Source organism: Phyllobates terribilis, unplaced genomic scaffold, assembly GCF_046119375.1.
Source record: "Phyllobates terribilis strain yellow unplaced genomic scaffold, ASM4611937v1 Scaffold_17__1_contigs__length_24005725, whole genome shotgun sequence".
In the NCBI taxonomy this organism is placed as follows: Eukaryota; Metazoa; Chordata; class Amphibia; order Anura; family Dendrobatidae; genus Phyllobates; species Phyllobates terribilis.
Genome location: NW_027362777.1, coordinates 14,295,244 through 14,310,471, shown reverse-complemented (window position 1 = coordinate 14,310,471; position 15,228 = coordinate 14,295,244). Strand labels below are relative to the sequence as shown.

The following is a 15,228-nucleotide window of genomic DNA, read 5'->3' as shown; positions in this document are numbered from 1 at the left end:
TAACTCTTTCTGTGAAGAGATGGACCTTTGCACTGGCTGATATGGCTTATAACAGATATGAAATCTCCTGCGTATTCGATAGAGTTCACTTTGGGGATGACTCAGTCTAGGAGAGTTTGATATTGGCTTTTGGTAAGAATTTACCTTTTCTGGTTTTATAAATTTAACTTGATTTATTTTCTTTTCACGATTTTCATGTTTTCTAACAAAATCCAGCAACTGAGCACATTCAAATAATGAATTTTTTTGTGATGCCATAACTTGGGAAACTGGATCTAGGAATTTGAATTTTTGTACAAAAGTTGTTATCATTTGTTGTACTTTTCCATTTTTGATGAGAGCTTTGTACAACCGTTCAAATATGGACATGAATGTATATGTACATTCCTTCCTACCAATCCTTAGTTTCTGCAGATCTTCTATGTTGGGAAAATCCTTTGTGACACAGTAAATCAAATATTTTTACCTGTCCGAATCATTTTCCCATCCATTAGGAGAGTAACATCTGGACAATGTCACAGGAATCCATATTTTAAATAATTGATTCCTCTCCTCATTGGATAAATCAAACTTATCAGAAAAGCTCTCAAATGTCTCTGAATTTCTACAGGCATGGATTTTGACATCATATTTTGGCATGATTTTGTATAATTTCAGCAAATTTTTCCTCATTTTAATTTGTAGTTGAGCCTGGGTAATTCCTGAATTCTCTGATATTTTTAGTGGCTCTTGTACGTCCGTTCCTCCTACGTCACTCACGTCTCCTCCCACATCACCTAGTATGTCGGTTTCTCGTATATCAGTCATGTCTCCTCCCATGTCAGGTTTCTGTATGTCCGTCACTTGGTCAGACCCAAGGTCACCTTCAGTTACAGACACGTGTCTTACTTCTTGTTCATTTTCCACATTACAGTCAGAATCATTGTCACTATCTGACACTATTTCTACACTATTTTCCTGCTTAGAACTTTCAAGTACAAAATTATGAAATACATGTACAAGATGTAGAATATTCCGCAATTTCTGTTTGTCTCTATTTACCAATTTAGAAGTTAACTGTAAATTCTGCAATTCACATTCTTTGTATAAACTGAGCCACAAAACGTCTAAGTCATTTCCTACATTAATTTTGAAATTAATATTACTTTGTTTAGCAAAAGAAGAAATTATATCCATATTTTGCTTACCTTAAGATTCCTTAGCTTCTCTTTATCAGCACGTCCTGTCTTCAGTTCGTCTGATTCTTTTCCTGTGTGATTCTGTTCCTTGTTAGTACCTCTGCTTCCTGTTAGTCCTCAGTCTGTAGGTTCCTTTCTGCTTCTTGTGACAAATTAGTGAATTTACTGACACATGAACAACAGCTGTTCAACTCGTCAGGAATACCCCCCTTTGTTCAAAAAAGGAAATTCACTTTTAAAAAAAAACGAAAAAACAGGACTGGCTGGCTCACCATTGTAAAATAATACTCTTTCTGTATTATTTTTTCTACTGAGGACTTCTCAAAGTATCAATATCACGATATTCTTATAAAAAAATGTATCTATTTATTCTTGGATTGTCCATTAAATAGAATCAGATTGCAGCAGGTACATACAATAATTAGTTAAAAAGTAATTGTCCATTTGTCCATAATTAGCTTAATTGTTAAGATTCACCCATCTTTCCTTGGATCCTGGCTGGTAAATCACGTCTTTGTCCAGCACGTGTCCAGGCCTACGTCAGCTGCTTCTCAGCATGAAGATTCTTGTGTCTTGTGGAGTGGGAAGAGCAAGAGAGCCCCCCTTTTCTGTACCATGGGCTTTTATAGCCAGTCGTATGGCACACCTGTTCTACATATGGTAGTAAACTAAAAATATACACACAAATAGCGCATGTCAACTAGACACGATGGCTGATGCATAGAACTCAAAATTTGAGAATAAAATGAATATCCACTATTAATTATTTAACAGGTACCATGAATACTAGGATAGGGACGAGGGGTACCCTACATACCAGGACAGGAATGCGGGGTACCATGCATACCAGAATGAGGGATGGAGTGCAATGCATACCAGGATAGGAATGCGGGGTATCATGAATACCAGGATAGGGATGGGGAACCATGAATACCAGGATAGGGATGAGGGGTACCATACATACCAGGATAGGAATGCGGGGGGTACCATGCATACTAGGATGAAGGGTACCATGCATACCAGAATAAGGATGAGGGGTACCATGCATACCAGTATAGGGATGAGGGGTGCCATGCATACCAGTATAGGGATGAGGGGTGCCATACATACCAGGATAGGGGATGGGGTGCCATGCATACCAGGATAGGGATGAGGAAGCCATATATACCATGATTGGGGATGAGGCGTGCCATGCATACCAGGTTTCTGGGATGAGGAATCCATACATACCAGAATTGGGATGAGGGGTGCCATGTATACCAGGATGAGGGATGGGGTGTCATGCATACCAGGATGAAGGGTACCATGCATACCAGAATAGGGATGAGGGGTACCATGCATACCAGTATAGGGATGAGGGTTGCCATACGTACCAGGATAGGGGATGGGGTGCCATGCATACCAGGATAGGGATGAGGGAGCCATATATACCAGGATTGGGGATGAAGCGTGAATTGCATACCAGGATAAGGGATTGGGTGCCATGCATACCAGGTTTCTGGGATGAGGTCATACATACCAGAATTGGGATGAGGGGTGCCATGTATACCAGGATGAGGGATGGGGTGCCATGCATACCAGGATGAGAGGTACCATACATACCAGAATAGGGATGAGGGGTACCAAGCATACCAGGATAGGAATGAGGGGCACCATGCATACCAGGATGAGGGATGGGGTGTCATGCATACCAGGATTGGGGGATGAGTGGTGCCATGCATACCAGGATGAGGGATTGGGTAACATACATACCAGGATTGGAATCAGGGGTGCCATGCATACCAGGATTGGGGGATGAGGAGGCCATACATACCAGGATTGGGGGATGAGGGGTGCCATACATACTAGGATAGGGATGAGGGGTACCATGCATACCAGGATGAGGGATGGGGTGCCATGCATACCAGGATTGGGGGAGTAGTAGTGCCATACATACCAGGATTGGGATGAGGGGTGCAATGTATACCAGATTTGGAATGAGAGGTGCCATGCATACCAAGATTGGGGATGAGGGGTGCCATGCATACCAGGATTGGGGATGAGGGGTGCCATGCATACCAAGATTGGGAATGAGGGGTGCCATGCATACAAGGATTGGGGATGAGGGGTGCCATGCATACCAGGATTGGGGGTGAGGGGTGCCATGCATACCAGGATTGGGAATGAGGGGTGTCATGCATACCAGGATGGGGATGAGGGGTGCCATGCATATCAGGATGGGGATGAGGGGTGCCATGCATACCAGGATGGGATGGTGGGGACAAGATGGGGGCAGCAGAAATACCAGGAGGGGGGCAGCACATACCAGCATGGGAGACCATATACCAATAAAAATGCTCGCCACCCGGGCATAGAACGGGTTCAATAGCTAGTTACAATATACAGGAGCATGATCTGAAAATACAGCAGTTCCTACCTGAGATGTAGGTTGCCATGTAGGCAAGTGACGGCTAATTAAGAAAAGGACTATATGGCTATGCATATTGTGCAAAGGAGAATAATAGGTAAAATCCTTTATGTCTGGATGTAGTATCCTCCATACATCGACCAGTTGAGACCAAAGCACAATTAGCAAAGCTTTTGTTTGTGTTTTAGATTGGTGACTCCAGCCCAGGGACGCGTCTAAAGAAGGATCCAAGACAAAATTAAAGTCACCTCCAATGATAAGGTCCTCCGCAAAATATTTTAGTTTGTTTAAGTAATAACGACATGTCTTAATTTGGTCACAATTAGGGAGATAGCAGTTCGCCAAAGTCATCATTTTGGAGTAGATGGAGATCTTAACAAACACGAACCTCCTCTCCGTGTCAGACAGTGTTTCTACAATAGTACGCGGCAGTGATCTGTGGCGGCCTATACTCAGCACCTTAGACTTCAAAACTGCATTTTTCTGGAACGCCAAGATGAATAATATCTGTTAGTAATCTGAGGTACAGTATATGATCGCCTCTAAAGTGTGACTCCTGAAGAAAGAGAAAATGTACGTGCTGTTTATGGCTACGATAAAACACTTGAGCTCCTTTCTCTGGAACATTAAGTCCTCTGACATTCAATGAACAAGTTTTGAGTTGTGCCATATTATATGAAAAAAAGGAGGAATGGAAGAGAGAAAGGTTAAGAGAAAAGAGGAAGTATAGATGGTAGATAGTAACGTCTACCTCTCAGTGTCTAAGAAGTATAGATTATGAATATATCAAAACAGTAGGAAATTGCGAAACAAGCAGATCCCAATGCAAGTCCCTAACTGGGGGTTGTTTTTACAGGCATAAGGGTATGTGCCCACGTAGCGTTTTACAAGCTTATATGCTGCAGAATTTCTGCAGCGTAAACGCTTGTAAAACGCTTGTTAAGCTGCACCCTATGGTCCCCAATGAGAATCTGCAAGTTCTATGCCCATGCTGCGGATTTTTCTGCAGCGTTTTTGATGCGCACAAAAATCCACAGCATGTCAATTAATTTTTGCGTTTCTGCATGCGGAATTGCCTTCGCAATGCAATAAAAAACGCAAGGCAATTCCGCATGTAGAAAACGCACGATAAACACTTGCGAAATTCCGCATGCGTTTTTCCGGGAGAGGACATGCAGAAATGAAGCAGAAATTTTCTGCTTGATTTCCGCAACGTGGGCACATAGCCTAAGTCAAACTTTCAGTTCTAGGATTCCTATTAGGTGGAGCCATGGAATATAAAGCAAGTAAAGTAATACAGCCTGATATTACAGTAGTATCATGTGAACTCAACTTATATGCCAGTCTAAGATCTTATATGAACTTAGACATTCTATATAGTGGAAGAGTGGCACCTAATGCTCTATTTAGATATATCTAATTATATGCTCAAAGAAGTAAGCATCTGCAAACTGTCTCTCATCAGGGAAGACAAGATTCATTTCAGGAGCTCATATGATTGGCAGGTTCCTTTCCCATCTGGCTGCATCACCATCAAGTTCCTGATCCATTGAACACCTTCTGTGACGTGCTGGAACTCTCTGTGGCAATGGTGGAGCAGGTGGCCAGTCAGATATATGGAATGTCCAGGGCATCACAAATAGATCTCATGTTGCTTGGATCTTTGAAAATATACAGCTGGAATGGGTACCCCCAGGAGTACATCAGGCCATTTTCCCGGATGGCATCAAGTAGTGGTTTCAATACCCTTCTTTTAGCAAGTGTCATTCAGGATAGATATGTGAGCAATTATATGCGTTTTCCATTGAAATCACCAGGATCCAACTCCTCTGCTTTCCTCACAATGGCCTCTTTTACATTGAAAAAATGTATGCGACAGATAATGTCCCTTGGACTCTCAGGATCTGGGCCATGATTGCCTATTGTACAGTGCGCCTTATAAATCTCCACCTCCTTATCAATAGGATCACCAAGAATATTATTGAATAATGATCGCAGTGTTGGCATAATCACTTGTGCATTGATGCTTTCAGGTATACCCCTTATCCAGATATTATTGTGAATTTATTGCTCATCAACCATATTAAACAGATGGTTTATTTACTGTCTGTGAAGATCCAGTGTTAGTTTCTGAGCATTATGATGGCCTCTAACTTGGACGACATTATCCTCTAATCTCTGTACCTTGTCAGTAAGCTGTGACAGGATAGAAGTGAGGGGACGTATTTCAGTATTGTATGTGGTCTCCAGCCTCTGAATATATTGCTCTATATCTTCTTTAGTAGGGATAGACGCAATCTGATATACAAATAAGTTATGTTGTTCCCCATATCAGAATAACCTGTGGCTGGGGGGTAAATGTCCCTGTGAAGCAAGCACTGCTCAGCATGGGGGCTTTGGTGAGAGTACAGGGAGATTTGTGGAGCTGTTTTCTTGTGAGGCCTACATTGAGAGAAGTTGGTGCAGGACTTACAGGCTGGAGCTGTCTGGCATCATGAGGGTTAAGACTGCTTCTTTTTCCACGCTGAGGTGAGGCAGTAATAGCTCCAGAGCAGGAAGATAAGACCTTCCATAAGAAACGCTGCATACGAGACATGCTGACGGAGGTGGAGGACCTCAGATTAACCTCTGATCTCTTCTTTCTTTTCCATATCGGACGTCATGTTTGAGGCTGTAAATTGCTTATAATTCCCCCAGGAACACGGTCTGAAGAGAATACTCTCAGTGTGTGCGTTCTCTTGGTGCTATGTCCAGGCCATGATGGGGAGCAGGATTGTGTGATGTAACATCCTTACGGAAACGCGATTTGTGACACCGATGGAACAGCGCCAGAACAGGAAGTGCGTATGAGTGTATTTATTTTAACAAGGCCAAACATGAGGAATGAGGAGTTGTCCTAGTAGTGGACAACCCCTTTATGAAGATGCAATTTTTGGTTAAAAATGAAAAAGGCTTCTCCTCAGTGTGACTTCTCTGAAGTTTAAGAGTTGATTTCCGTGTAAAACATTTCCCACATTAAGAACATGAAAATGGCTTCTCGTCTGTGTGAGTTCTCTGGTGACTAAGAAATGATGATTTCTTCACAAAACATTTCCCACATTCTGAACAGGAAAAAGGCTTCTCCCCTGTGTGAATTCTCTGGTGCTTAAGAAAAGCTGATTTCCAGCTAAAACATTTTCCACATTCTGAACAGAAAAAAGGCTTCTGCCCTGTGTGAATTCTCTGGTGCCTAACCAAATCTGATTTCCGGCTAAAACATTTCCCACATTCTGAACAGGAAAAAGGCTTCTCCCCTGTGTGAATTCTCTGGTGCTTAAGAAAAGCTGATTTCCAGCTAAAACATTTTCCACATTCTGAACAGAAAAAAGGCTTCTCCCCTGTGTGAATTCTCTGGTGCTTAACCAAATCTGATTTCCGGCTAAAACATTTCCCACATTCTGAACAGGAAAAAGGCTTCTCCCCTGTGTGAATTCTCTGGTGCTTAAGAAAAGCTGATTTCCAGCTAAAACATTTTCCACATTCTGAACAGAAAAAAGGCTTCTCCCCTGTGTGAATTCTCTGGTGCTTAACCAAATCTGATTTCCGGCTAAAACATTTTCCACATTCTGAACAGAAAAAAGGCTTCTCCCCTGTGTGAATTCTCTGGTGCTCAACCAAATCTATTTTCCGGCTAAAACATTTTACACATTCTGAACAGGAAAAAAGCATCTCCCCTGTGTGAATTCTCTGGTGCTTAACCAAATCTGATTTCCGGCTAAAACATTTCCCACATTCTGAACAGGAAAAAGGCTTCTCCCCTGTGTGAATTCTCTGGTGCTTAAGAAAAGCTGATTTCCAGCTAAAACATTTTCCACATTCTGAACAGACAAAAGGCTTCTCCCCTGTGTGAATTCTCTGGTGCTTAACCAAATCTGATTTCCGGCTAAAACATTTCCCACATTCTGAACAGGAAAAAGGCTTCTCCCCTGTGTGAATTCTCTGGTGCTTAAGAAAAGCTGATTTCCAGCTAAAACATTTTCCACATTCTGAACAGAAAAAAGGCTTCTCCCCTGTGTGAATTCTCTGGTGCTTAACCAAATCTGATTTCCGGCTAAAACATTTTCCACATTCTGAACAGGAAAAAGGCTTCTCCCCTGTGTGAGTTCTCTGGTGCTTAACCAAATCTGATTTCCGGCTAAAACATTTCCCACATTCTGAACAGGAAAAAGGTTTCTCCCCTGTTTGAATTCTCTGGTGCTTAAGAAAAGCTGATTTCCAGCTAAAACATTTTCCACATTCTGAACAGAAAAAAGGCTTCTCCCCTGTGTGATTTCTCTGGTGTATAACAACATCTGATTTCCGGCTAAAACATTTCCCACATTCTGAACAGGAAAAAGGCTTCTCCCCTGTATGATTTCTCTTGTGCTCAACCAAAATTGATTTCTGGCTAAAACATTTTCCACATTCTGAACAGGAAAAAGGCTTCTCCCCTGTGTGAATTCTCTGGTGCTTAAGAAAAGCTGATTTCCAGCTAAAACATTTTCCACATTCTGAACAGAAAAAAGGCTTCTCCCCTGTGTGAATTCTCTGGTGCTCAACCAAATCTATTTTCCGGCTAAAACATTTTCCACATTCTGAACAGGAAAAAAGCATCTCCACTGTGTGAGTTCTCTGGTGATTAACCAAATCTGATTTCTGGCTAAAACATTTTCCACATTCTGAACAGGAAAAAGGCTTCTCCCCTGTGTGAGTTCTTTGGTGCTTAACAAAATTTGATTCATCGTTAAAACACTTCCCACATTCTGAACAGGAAAAAGGCTTCTCCCCTGTGTGAGTTCTCTGATATTTGATTAAACTTGATTTCTCTGTAAAACATTTTCCACTTTCTGAACAAGAAAATGGCTTCTCCCCTGTGTGACTTCGCTGGTGATTAAGAAGATCTGATTTCTGGTTAAAAAATTTCCCACACTTGAAACAAAAAAATCTATTCTCTGCTGTGTGAATGCTTTGATGTTTAAGAAAAGACTTTTCGAGGGAAAAACTATTTCCATATTCTGAACATGAAAATGGCTTCTCTGCTTTAGGAGCAGTTTGTTCTTTAATGCTTATTTTGTGACTTTGATCTTCCTTAGTAGTCGGTAATGAATCAGAAGACAGGACCTGTTTCAAATGATCAGATGACAGATCTTTGCTGTGAAGGGATGATGGTAAATCTGGAATAATGGCATTCACTTCAATTGTATCCTGTGGGATCTCAAGATGATCTGATTTAAAAATTGAAGATGTCAGCTGTCCCTCTGATCTCCTGGTACAGTCATCTGCCAAGAATAAAACCAATTATTATTTATGAATAACATATCCTTAAAATTTATATTGTTGAATATTCCTAATTAAACTCTATGTAAAAATGTACTTGGTAAGTATCATTATTTACCAAGAAAACATATCACAGAAAAAAATCAGCCTTACCAACACCAAATCAGATAACAAATGCATTAGCATTTTAGTGTTGGTTGGGTGTACTGGGGTGTCTGTCCATGTGGGGTGCACTTATATAGTGCTGGGCAGCCGCCCTGATCTAATAGTATGGGCATCATCACTATCCTAAGCCAGACACTGTGCATCAAACCTACCCGTGTGACTGGCGTCCTATGCAAGCTTCATCTGTGTGCATCTTTAATACAAGGCAACCACACCCTCCATGAATTGGTAGGTTTGTGAGTGGTTGCTCCATCAGTATTTTGCACCTGCGCTGCCCCCACCTTTATCATGGGGGTCTGCGGCATCCAGCTAGTGCATTTGTTATATGATTTGGTGTTGGTAAGGCTGTATCTTTTTCTGTGATTTTTTTTAAATTTTGCCCTATGTTAGCCGTCATTATTCACCAAGACAATAACAGTTCACAATCTAATAGAAAACCTCATAGGATGAACCAGTGGATCGTAGTGTCCAACTGTTTGTTCATTCTGCCTCCCAAATATGGAATAAAAAGCCACCAAACAATGTTATGTAGGTGAAATAATATCAATAAAAACTTCTACTCATCTCACAAAAAACAAGTCCCCACTCAGGTCCATCATCTGTCAATGGAAAACCAGAGGTTTCCACATTATTAGTGGCTCAAGGGCTTTTGAAAAGCAACATGGCTTCAATAAACCAATCCAGCAATATCCGATCTCCCAAAGTCAGATCTCCCCCCCTCTTCTGAGCCTTGCAGTGCGCCTAAACCACATTTAGCCTCCGTGTATTTGGCATTACCATAGTGAGAAGAACCCACTTAATTGATGGTGTGTGTCTCCTGGAGCACAATCTGGGCACTATGTGTTGGGTAATGAAATTATATATTTGTCATTTTTACTCTCCAACATCCACTGCGTGCTAATTTCCGGAAAGTGCCTGGGGAATCAAAATAGTCACTACTCCTATAGATTATTTCACTGAGGGTTAAAATTTCCAAAATGGAGTCACTTTATGGGGATTTCTACTGCTCTGGTTTTCTGCAATATGGTCACATTAGGACTTCTGAAAATGGTGTGTCCCATCTCCTCTGGGATCTGCTCCTGCGACGTCTGCTTCTCTCACCAGGAGCCGCCTTATTCATCCTGCAGGTGGCGCTGGTGATGGAGGAGACGTCAGAACCAGAAGCTCTGGGCGGCGCAGGCTCTGTCCAGCCACTAAGATTAGGGTTGCTGGGACCAGTAGTACCATCCAGTCTGGCAGTATGGGTGTGTGTGCTGTCCAGCTGGAGTAATCTGCTCCCTGCTTCAGCCATTTGGAAAGCACCACACCCTACTAAAGCTGGAAGCATATTGCTGGGAGCTGCCAGATACAGCCTTGTTCTCCTCTGGTTCAGTCCTCTGTGCTCAGCTCCCGGTTTGTGTATTTGTGTCCTGTTGTGACCTCGGCCCGTTTACTGACTACTTTTGTGTGATTTTGTATTTTCTCTGACCTCCATGTTCTGACCCGGCTACCTGACTATTCTTCTTTCCATCTCACACCACAGAACATTAGGTAACACTGTGGCCCAATCGTAGGGGGTCTCTGTCTAAGTCCAAATACATGTAGAGGGGTTAAAGGATGATGAGCAAGGCAAACCCTGGGATCTGGAAAATGGAGTAGATAGTGCCAAGCCTGTTTGTGGTGGCCATCTTTTGAGCTGCCAGGTGACAATGAACAGTGTCCCCAATACATTGTGTCTGCAAACTATTCCAGCAAGATCTGCATTCAAATAGCTAAATGGCACTCCTTCCCTTCTTAACCTGCCATGTGCCCAGACAGTAGGGTACAACCGTATATAGAGTATTGTCGGATTCAAGAGTAGTTGGAAGTTTGTAAGGTCCATTTGTTTCCTATTATCCTTTGTGAAGAATTCCAAAGTTATCACCATATAAAGTGACACACGTCAGATTTGAAAAATGGGTCTGATTAGGAACACAAAACTGGCTGCAGGAAGGGGTTAAAGCAGAGGATTACTGAAGTCAAAAACTGTGAGTATAGGCAATAACACATCTACTGAAATGATCAAACTCAACAGTCTCCATCAGTAAGTAGTGAGTAACTAGTGGTGAAACCTCTCTGGGGTAATTGGAGTATGGGGCTCGGTGGCTCTTGGGAATCTAAACTATCGTAAGGGAAAATATTTTCTGTCAGATGAGTTTCAAGAAGAAATATTAGATGTTCAAAGAGAACTTTTTATAATAGTGCAGAGCTGAGGTGTCTTATATTTAGCTTAGAGATATATCATGGCACAGGTGTAATGTTTTCTGTATAGTTTATCACAATCTGGTTTGAAGTTAGTCGATTTTAAAAGAAATTGAAAAGTCAGGATAAAGGGAAACTCTGCTGTTATTGTACAGAAATTCACACTTGTTCCTCACTGCACATTTAATGCTGTCGATCATAAAAGTGACGTTCGGCCAGAAAGACTGGACCTGGTCTTGTAGGAACCATATGAGCACATTCAGCAGCACAGAAGGGAGAGAAGGTAGATTCATCCAATAAGATATCAGGGATCTAGGAAGCCAACAGCATCATTACCCTCCACTTTCATCATAATATTTTTCTTCAAGTGATTTTCTGGCTTTGTGGTTTACAGATCTGGGCAGGTAACGGTCAGCGTCTCCTAATCCCAGGGGGTAGGTTGATCTTCCAGGTTGTAAGTTCTATGGAAAAGGGTTTTAAATGCCCAAAATCATTTGAACAGTTTTGGGTGGAGGAGAATGTTGTGATCTAGCGGCAAAATGGTGATCACACGATTGTGATATGGCCGGACTACACCACTGATAAAGCAGCCACAGCCGGTGACTGAGAATAATCTGTGACTTCTCTGCATTTAGTGGTCACTACTCACCTGGGTAGTCATATGTAGGAATCTCCTCTTTACACCGCTCATCACCCCTCACATATGTCTCTGTAGTATTAATATGGGTCAGATCTTCACCCTGAAACAAATATTGTAAAAGTCACAAACAGATGAGAAGTCCCATCTATGATCGGCTCTAATCCTGCCATCTCCAACGTACTCATTACACAAGTATAAAATATATAATACTGGTGGATAAAACAAGACTGAACACAAGACCTTCACAGATTTCTACACATCATAGGGGAGATCTCATGACACCTTCTCTCCATCTACCTGATGATCCTGAGGAACATTGGGATCTTCTTGTTTACAGTCCTGTGGAAGAAGAGGACGGGGACATCTCTCTGGTGTTGTCCTCTTACTGGATAGATCTGGAGGAAACACATACAGGGACTGAATTCATTCTTTACATACAGATAATTATAGGCAGTGTGTATTTAGTCCTGTCTATTACCTGGTGATGTGAGGGGCTGGGGAACCTCCATCATGACGTCCTTGTACAGATCTTTGTGTCCTTCTAAATACTCCCACTCCTCAATGGAGAAATAGACAGCGACATCCTGACATCTTATAGGAACCTGACACATACAATGATACAGTCATCCCCCCGATCCCTTCATAGTGTTACTGCATAATGTCCCAGCATTCCCAGCAGTGTCACCTCTCCATTCAGCAGCTCAATCATCTTGTAGGTGAGTTCTAGGATCTTCTGGTCATTGATGTCCTCATGTATCAGGGGGTGTCTTGGAGGCCCCGTGATTTGGCTCAGGGGTCTTCCCCATCCCTCAGACACAGGGTCCTGACAGCGCTCACTAGAGGTCTTCTTCACTACTGTGTAATCCTGGTTATGGAGAGACACATTAATAAATCTCCCTCCAGACATTTCCAGAGTCCTCACCTCTCCAGTTCTGTCCATCTGTTATTCCCATAGATAAGAATGATGTAATGTGACGTCATCAGAACCTCTCACCTCTCCAGTAAGCCGGAAGAGGATCTCTAGGGTGAGGTGTAATATCCTCTCTGCCATCTTGTCTCTGTCCATATCCATCTTTGATGGGTCCATAAGGAAAATTCTCTTTAATAGATCTTCACTGAGAGGATCTGATATTGTAGGGACCTGAATGAGAAGATGATGAGCCGATGTAACATCATAAAAATCCTGTGTAATAATACAATTACTGGAGATAATACGGGGAAACATATGAGGAGATTTATTATTTTACAGTATTTAGTTTTCTTCTTTACATCTAGTAATAAAACCTATATAGTTTAGGCCACAGACAGCAAGCAGTTTCTTCCTTGGAGTCTGCAGCTGAACACGTTTCTCATAGACTCATCTTCCATAAAGCTAATTCTCGTCTCATTTACCGACACTACAATCGGCATTAGCAATACTGCAGGAGATATTCATTACACGTGACATGAGAAATAACTACTTCATGAGGAGGACGACATCTTTATCTTCTACTGCGGCTCTTGAAACATATTTAACCAGAGTTCTTTACTGACTACATCTCCACCGGTTGTTTATATGAATGTTTCCCGTCTTCCCCGGACTGTAATCTTCTATCAAGTGGCATCTCATGTCTTAACAGAAAAAAGGCTTCTCCCCTGTGTGAGTTCTCTGGTGCTCAACCAAATCTGTTTTCCGGCTAAAACATTTTCCACATTCTGAGCAAGAAAAAGGCTTCTCCCCTGTGTGAGTTCTCTGATGTCTGATAAAACTCGATTTCTCTGTAAAACATTTTCCACTTTCTGAACAAGAAAATGGCTTCTCCCCTGTGTGAATTCTCTGGTGATTAACAAGATTTGATTTCTGGTTAAAAAATTTCCCACACTTGAAACAAAAAAATCTATTCTTTGCTGTGTGAATGCTTTGATATTTAAGAAAAAACTTTTTCGAGGGAAAAACTATTTCCATATTCTGAACATGAAAATGGCTTCTTTGCTTTAGGAGCAATTTGTTTTTAATGCTTATTTTGTGACTTTGATTTTCCTTAGTAGTCGGTAATGAATCAGAAGACAGAACCTGTTTCAAATGATCAGATGACAGATCTTTGCTGTGAAGGGATGATGGTATATCTGGAGTAATGGCATTCACTTCAATTGTATCTTGTGTGATCTCAAGATCATCTGATTTAAAAATTAAAGATGTCAGCTGTCCCTCTGATCTCCTGGTACAGTCATCTGCCAAGAATAAAACCAATTATTATCTTTTTAATAAAAAAATCCTTGAATTTTATATTTTTGAACATTTCTAATTAAACTCTCCGTAAAAATGTACTTTATGTAAAAAGGAGATTTTTGTGTACTCACCGTAAAATCTCTTTCTCTTAGCCTCTAATTGGGGGACACAGGACCTTGGGTGTTATGTGCTGTCCACTATGCATAATCTGAAAAAGATTAACCGTGGCTCCTCCTCTGCAGCATACACCCCTGGACGGCATCAGCCTTCTCCAGTTTGTGCAAAAGCAGTAGGAGGAACGTAACATGGATAACATAACCATGCCTATAAGAAGGCAACTATGTACGAGCTCAAGGGAAAAACAATATGAGAACTCAACATAACAACGGCCCGGAACGGACAATAGGGTGGGAGCTGTGTCCCCCAATTAGAGGCTAAGAGATTTTACGGTGAGTACACAAAAATCTACTTTACTCTGTCGCCTCATTGGGGGACACAGGACCTTGGGACGTCCCAAAGCAGTCCCTGGGTGGGAAGCAATGGACGAATATTGTGTAGACGGGCGCCGCCTGCAGAACACATCTGCCCAGGCTCGCATCTGCTGAGGACTGGGTATGAACCCTGTAGTGTTTGGTAAACGTGTGTAGGCTAGTCCAGGTGGCTGCCTTACACACTTGTTGTGCCGAAGCCTGGTGCCGAATGGCCCAGGAGGCCCCTACCGCACGTGTGCCATAATACCTGCTGGAAGAGGAAAATTTTTGAGGCGGTAGGTCTCTTGTATGGTGGATTTGATCCACCTGGCAAGGGTAGCTTTGGAAGCTGGCAGACCCTTGCTGCCGCCTTCCAGAAGAAGGAAAAGAGAATCAGACTTCCGGAAGGGCGCAGTCCTAGACACATAGATACGCAATGCCCTGACAAGGTCAAGCGTATGCAGAGCCTTCTCCACTCTATGAACCGGGACCGGACAGAAGGATGGCAGTGAAATTTTCTCATTGAGGTGGAAGTTGGATACAACCTTCGGGAGGAAGGATGGGACCGTACGGAGGACTACCTTGTCCTGGTGAAAAGCCAGGGAGGCCGTCTGCAGGAGAGTGCTCTCAGTTCAGACACCCTG

The 15,228-nt window shown here is 42.2% G+C and overlaps 1 pseudogene; it reads right to left on the bottom strand.

The window, feature by feature from the left end:
- Positions 1 to 1,521: 1,521 nt before the first annotated feature.
- On the bottom strand, positions 1,522 to 13,960 carry LOC141176101 (uncharacterized; annotated as a pseudogene).
- Between the last annotated feature and the right edge of the window lie 1,268 nt (positions 13,961 to 15,228).